A 7690-nucleotide genomic window follows, 5' to 3' on the forward strand; every position below is an offset into this window, starting at 1 on the left:
CCAGACTCTGTACATAAGCTCTGCCCAAATGTCTGCCCAAATGCCACTTCTTAATCCATGTTTACATTGGACGAACTCTAATCAGCCCAGATAAGGTTAAAAGAACTGAACTAAAATTTAAGCTATTACTGTTCAAAATGAAAATCACATTTTTAGTTTGAGCTGAACCAATTACTTATATTAATTTTATTGATAAAACCAATAAAATTAATATAAGTAAAAAAAACAAAATAATAATAAATTGATATAACAAAAAATGACATGGCAGGTACCTCTCTATTTCCCCATTAAAGCAACAATTAAGCTGACAAAGAATGCTAGAAACAACATTTTCAGAACTCTAGAATCTAAAAAGCTACAAAAACCAAAGGAACACTTAATAAGAAAAGAAGCTATTAAATTTTTATAAGAATGTTGTGGCATTTTAACCCATTTACACTTACCAGCTCAGGCAGTGGCCCAGAAGGGGGAATGTGGATCTTATTCTCAAAAAACTCTTTTGACCCTTGGATTCCTGAGAAATCTTCTCAGGAGCTTGTCTTTTTCTTTTCTTTTCTTTTCTCTTTTTTTTTTCTTTTTCTCAGATGCTTTTGGAATTTCTCATTGCAGAACTGTGATGGAAATATAAAATTGTGTAGTGACTTAGAAAACCAATTTGGCAGTTCCTTAGAAAGTTAAAAATAGATTTTTGATGTTACCCAGCAATTTCACTGCTAAATACATATGAAAACACATGTTACAACAAAATCTTGTACATGAAAATTTCTAGTAGCAGCAACCAGAATAGCCAAAGGTGAACACAATCCAAATGTCCATTTAATGAATGAATAAACAAAATGTGGTATGCCTATATGACACGACATTCTTCAGCCATCAAAAGGAGTAAAGTACTTATACATTCTACAACATACTTTAAATTTGAAAACATCATGCTAAAAGAAAGAAGCTAGACAAAAAAAAAAAACACATGTAGCATTTTTCTATGTATATCATATATCCAGAGTAGACAAGTTCATGGAGAAAGAATGCAGATTAGTACTGATGAGAAGCTGAGGGTAGAAGTGAATGGAGAGTGAGTCACTAGTACAAGTTTCCTTTTGAGGTGATGAAAATGTTGTAGCATTATATGGTAATGTTAACACCACATTGTAAATATACTAAATGCCCAAGAATTGTACTTTAAAAATGGTTTAAATGATGAATTCTATGTCTTACAATTTTGACCAATTTAGGGCTAGGGATATAGCTCAGTTGGTAGAGTGCTTGCCTCACATGCACAAGGCCCTGGGTTCAATCTCCAGCCCCGCAAAAACCCACAAACATGACCAATTAAGCTAGGCACAGTGGCTCATATCTGTAATTCCAGCAGCTCAGGAAGATAGCCACTTCAAAGCCAGCCTCAACAACTTAGCAACCCTAAGTAAAATACAAAAAAAAAGGCTGGGGATATGGCTCAGTGATTAAGTGTCCCTGGGGGGGGGAAAAAGGCACAGTGGCACACCGTAATCCAAGCAATTTGGGAGGTTGAGGTAGGAGCACTGCAAGTTTGAGGACAGCCTCAGCAACTTAGCAAGATCTGTCTCAAAAAATAAAGAGGACTGAGATATAGCTTAGTGGTAAAATGCCCCTGGATTCAATCCCCAGTACTAGGAAAAAAAAAAAAAAACAGCCTTAAATTTCCATGTGGTCTTTTGCCAGAAAAGTAGTTTTGTGGGCCTGTTTCCCATTTGTAAAACAAGATCAGTCTATGGCAATGCACCTAGGGCTTTCCCTTTGTAGAAGCTCTGGGTGTGGGTAGGTTTAAAGGGGAATTTGGCCTCCACTGGGCTCTGGACACACAGCTCTGCACCAAGCTACCAATTGAAGTTACATTTTTCTTTGTTTCCTATGCTGTCTATGAAGCTCTGAATTGGAACAACTGGTCTTACAGAGGGGTTTTTAGCAACCCTGGATTCCAGGGTCTATTGGTGGAGCCCACTGGTTTGTCCTTTTGACATGTGCTCCCGTGGATCCCAGTAATCAGTCAGACTGGGTTATTGGCTCTAATGATTAGCAATTCACAAAAAGGTCTTTTTAGGGAAGTTGGAATTGTGCTCCTTGCTTCAGGATCCCTAGGTCACACCTGGCTTAAACTGTGGGAACTCTAAAGATGCTTCTGAGCTGAGACCTCTTCTGAGGTAGTATTTGGACCATTTTTCCCCCACACAGTGACTTTCTGGAAAAGCACTTGTAAACAAAAGAGGACTACGCACAGAGGGAGAAATGCCTTTATACAAATGAATGCCTTGACTTGGGACATCAGGGCCAATAAGGAAGGATACCATTCATGATGAGAGCTGTCCATTACACTAAGCACAAAGCATACACTGGACTCAGCTCTGTGGTATTGTTTGATCTTCACAGATGAGGACACTGAGGCTCCCAGAGGACCCAGGTCACATGGAGAGTAGTGACAGGGCTGAGTTCTGTAGGTCCAGCCTTTCTAGATCCCTTGAGGCCTGATGTCAGACCTATTATCACAGGCCCTAGAGAATAAGGTGGCTGTCACAAGCCACCTTTATCAAAGAGTGTGGGTGGTGAATTTAAGATCTTGTCTCATAGAATAGCATTCAAGAAAAAAAAAATCTTTAAAAAATTTTACACAATGGAATCTTTATTTGAAAATTATCTTCTGCGTAAATTTGATCTAGAAAACCAGAGAGTGGTTACTGGGGACCCCTAGGGTTCCTAGAACACACTGCTTTAAGGCTACTTAACCAGGAGGTTGATACTTACTGTGAAAATTTCGGGGGGTACCATGATGCTTAAGGCTCTGGCTTTGGGTTTGAAGGAACAAAGTGGGATTATAGCAGATTTATTTCAGAGTTGGTCAGCTTGGGGAAAAACGGGTATCAGGATTCCAGACCTGCCACAGACATTGGAGCACAGTCTCTGTCCAGTGTATTCCCTGCCTCACTTCACCATCTGGCCAGCAGCCAAGGCTTGCCATTCTTGGGGTAGAAAACTTATCATCACCATCTAAAAGTTAAATAAGTTTAGTCTTTAAAGATGTGGATTATAAGATTAAAATCTGTAGCAATTCTTCCTTTTTTCTTGCCCTTATAAAAGGCATCATCTGGTGTCTTCTTGTATCAACAAAGATAGATTGTTCAAGTTCTGATCCTGGTATAATATCAACAAGAGGTCTGTATGCTGACCCTAAAGCAGGGATTAGGGAATGATTCACAGTGGAATCATCAAACTGACCTTCTTCTCATAGATGTCAGGGATCACTCATACTGGGGACATGATCATGAACACAGTATTCTTACCAAACAGCTGTAACTTATACTGGATGAGCTGCTCCCAAAACCCAGGCCTGCTTATTGACACCCTGTTTCTAAATAAAATACCAAAAAAAAAAGGGCTGGGGGTGTGGCTCAGTGGCTAAGTGTCCCTGAGTACCAGGAAAAAAGAAAAAGAAAAAGGCACAGTGGCACACACTGTAATCCAAGCAATTTGGGAGGTTGAGGCAGGAGCACTGCAAGTTTGAGGCCAGCCTCAGGAACTTAGCAAGATCTGTCTCAAAAAATCAATAGGACTGGGATATAGCTTAATGGTAAATTGCCCCTGGATTCATTCCCCAGTACCAAAAACAAAAACAAAACAAAACAGATGATGGGCTGGCTTTACCTGGTCCATGTGTGGCCCTACAGCAGGGACATGGCATGGTACTTCATGATGTAGGCAAGGCACAAAGCCCAACGAAGCAGCTCATGTCAGCAGCAAAGCGTAGCACCGTATAGCCCTGCTTTATTTCCACACTGTGGATATGTTGGAGATAGGGTCAAAGAAGTCATAGAGCTGCACAATGGATATATCAGCCACAGGCACCTGTGTGTACTAGATATCCTCAGAGAAGGTATTTACATCTTCTACCAAGATGTTGATGACTGGGGTGATCTGGTTGCTGGACAGCAAGAGCTGGTTGTTGGCAGCTACACCACTTCTAATGTACAGGTTTCTGATGATCTGTTAAAGCCACTGATTGACGGATGCCAGAACTGAACCTGGAAGGCACGCACAAAGGGGCACTATCTCCAGGTTGTGTTGTCGGCAGTTGACAACACATGAGGCCTACATTTTTCTGCAGACTGTGTCCATGGAAAACTCACAAGGATGTTGTGAGCTGGGAATGGTAGCACAGATCTGTAATCCCAGCAACTGAGGAGGCTGAGGCAGGAGGAAGAAAAGTTCAAGGCCAGTCTCATAAATTTAGCTAGATCCTCCACTTCTCACTAGTGGAAAGTGAGGCATAGATGAGAGGACTTGTTTAGGGCCACACAGCAAGGTCTTTCTGTTTCATTATATATAAGGAAAATCAACAACACTGAAAAACATTGTTTAAATTCTCATTATAAAAATGGAATAAAATCCATGAGTTGACAGCTGTGAGTTACCTTCAGGGGTGAGCCAGGTAGGTTTCCCAGAGAATTGGCACAGGAACAGGCTTCTTTTCATCTTGTCTTTTCAAAGATGTTGGAGGCTTGATCCTCAGTGTGGTGACAGGAGGTGGTAGGCCATTAAGAGATGGAACTTACTAGGTTTTTAGGTCAAGTGGGGACATGCTCTTAAAAGGGAATGTGGGACCCAAATTTCTCTTTGATTTCCTGTTTGAAAATGATATTGTTCACTCCCATATAATCACTCCCTCCACCCACTATGGGGCCTTCACCAGTCCCTGTGCCATGTTGTTTGGACTTTCAGCATCCAAAACTATAAACTAAATAATCCTGCTTTCTTTACAAAATTGGCCTGCCTCAGATATTTTGTTATAGCATCAAATAGCAAACTAATACACTTATATGCTGAAATCTATAAAACATAGATGAGAAAAATTAAAGAGGACCAAAATAAATGGAAAGATATCCCATATTCATGGATTGGAAGATGTAATACTGTTATCAATACTCTCCATTTATCTATAGATCCTGTATACAATATCTACCAAAATTCCAACTTTTAACAACATGAATGAAATGAGTCTAAAATTCAAAAGAGACACATAATAGTACCCCAAAAAATTTTTGAAATAAAAGAACAAATTTTGGAGATTAACACTTTTCAGCTTTAAAATATACTATAAGACTACAGTGATCAAGTTAATACATAAATATAAAGTAGACATAAAGATCAATGGAATAAGTTGAGAATTCTGGTAGAAATTCATACACGTATGGTCATATAATTCCCACAAGAGTGCCAAGGTAATTTTATGGTAAAAGAACAGCTTTTTTTAAAATATTGCTGGGACAACTGATATCCAAGTGCAGAAGAATTCAACTTCTCATATCAGGTACAAAATTGAATGGATTAAAGAAGTAAAAGTATGTTTACCAAAGCAAAAACAGGAGTAATTTTTATGACCTTAGATTAGACAATGTTTTCCTAAATATCACATCCAAAAGCATAAGCAACCAAAGAAAAATAAATAAATAAGTGAACTTCACACAAAAAAAATAATGTTCTGCAAAGAATACCATTAAGAAAATGAAAAGATAACCCACAAAATGTTAAAAAGTTCTTTGCAAATAATATATCCAACAAGGATCTAATATTCAAAATAAAGAAATAACTCTTACATTATTTTTAAATAACTCCTACATTATGTTTAAAATTCAATATTTTAAATGGGCAAAGGATTTGAATTGAAACTTTTTAGGATGGCCAATAAGCATATGAAAAAAAAATGTTCTACATTATTAGTAATTAGAGAAATGCAAATCAAAACCACAATGAAATATCACTTCACACTCTGTAAGATGGTTCTAATAAAAGGGGAAAAATACAGCAAATCATAAGGGTTGATGAGGATGCAGAGAAATTGCAGCCTTAATATATTGATATTGCTGGTGGGAATACAAAATAGTGCACCCAAGGTGGAAAATAACTTGACAGTTACTCAAAATGTTAAACATAGGGTTGTCACATGGCCTAGCAATTCCTCTCCTAGGTATATATCTAAGAGAATTGAAAATAACTTTTAATACAAAAATCATACAGGAATATTCACAGTGGCATTATTATATATATTCATAATAGCTAAAATGTGTAAACTCAAATCTTACCAGCTGATAACAAGCAAAATGTTGTATAATCAGTCAACAACATTTTATTGAGCCAAAAAAAGGAATGACTAGGGACAGCCCAGTGGTAGAGTGCTTTTCTGGTATATGGAGGTCCTGAGTTTGGTCCCCAGTACTTTAAAAAAAATGAAGAACTTTGACTTACTATTATAACATGTATAAAACCTGCAAACATCATCATACTTAGGGGGAAAAAGTCAAACAAAAAGAATCACATATGACTCCATTTATTGAAAGGTACAAAATACACAAATATAGAGAAATAGAAAGTATATCAGTGCTTGCCAAAAATGTGGGGAATGAACAATAAAAAGTGACTACTAAGGGGTACTGAATTTCCTTGAGGGATAATAAATATGTTTTGCAATTAGATAGTGATGATAGTTGTACAACTCTGTGAATATACTAAAAATCCAAACTAAATTTTTTTACATCTCAAAATGGTTAATTTTAGGACATGTGAATTATATCTCAATTTTAAAAGTATTTTTAATACCATTGACAAGAGCATAAGAAATTAAGGAAATAATGATGCTTTTTTTTTATAAAAGAACGCCTATAGTCCAATTGATTCAATTAAATTACTGGCATCGAGAAAATCTTCCAATCTAACACCTTTATGTATGATCCAGTTTTAAATAAATATTCTCCTGATGTTGTTATAATTTATTTTTTATATTTTATCACCTTTCCCAATAAAGTGGAGGAGGAGAGGATTTGAGTTGACTTATTGCCTTACTATCAACTGAATTATGATGAATTTTATTTGTAAATAAACATATCTGTGAGTCAAGTGAATCCTTACTAATCTTCAAAGATATCTAGAGTAACTCAAAATTATACACTATAGATAACATGTTTGCTGTCTGCCTGGCAGCCTGTGCATATTATCAGAGATTACTCCTGAACAAGTCATGGTGATATGGCCCCACTTGTCCACTAGTGGAGGTAGAAAGTGCATCTCTTGCTCCTGCCACTTCCAGCATTTCTGGGAGATTGCTAATGTGGTGCCCACAGGCATGCTCCACAATAATTTTCTGTGCATCTTCTGCTTTGCCTGCTCGTCTCATCCTTGTAGCACTGCTTCTTTGAGATGACTCCTTTGAAGATAGCTGTTCAGCTGAGCATAATTTCACCTGAGTCTCTGTTCATATCTCCTCCTCCAACCTTGGAGAGGAAATAATGCTTCCCCTCAATTTCACAGTAGAGTAACACTTTTAAAAAACTTTATGGAAGATCTGAGGATGAGAAAATCTAACATAGAATGTACTTTGTACTAGAATGACTTTCAGAGATAATAGGGCCAAATGTGTCCTTGAATCTATGCCTGACTCTTGCCAGGGATCTGTGAAGTAAGAGCCACTCCACTACCCCAGTGGATCTGCATGTGAGCATATGCCTCAGATTTCATATTCAATACCCTTTCTGTCCTAGAAAAAGAAGAAAATTCTCCAACTAAAGCAACTAAAATATACTTTTTTCAGTAAAAACCCACCTTACTCCATCATACCCTTTCCATAAATTACTTTTTTGCTAGCAATTCAATCAAGAGATGATGAGGATCT

General features: G+C 37.4%; 1 pseudogene; it reads right to left on the minus strand.

Annotated features, from left to right (window-relative positions):
* Positions 1-3222: 3222 nt before the first annotated feature.
* Positions 3223-7195, minus strand: LOC114098049 (dual specificity protein phosphatase 18-like; annotated as a pseudogene).
* Between the last annotated feature and the right edge of the window lie 495 nt (positions 7196-7690).

This window comes from Marmota flaviventris, chromosome 8 (genome assembly GCF_047511675.1).
Source record: "Marmota flaviventris isolate mMarFla1 chromosome 8, mMarFla1.hap1, whole genome shotgun sequence".
NCBI classification, from domain to species: Eukaryota; Metazoa; Chordata; class Mammalia; order Rodentia; family Sciuridae; genus Marmota; species Marmota flaviventris.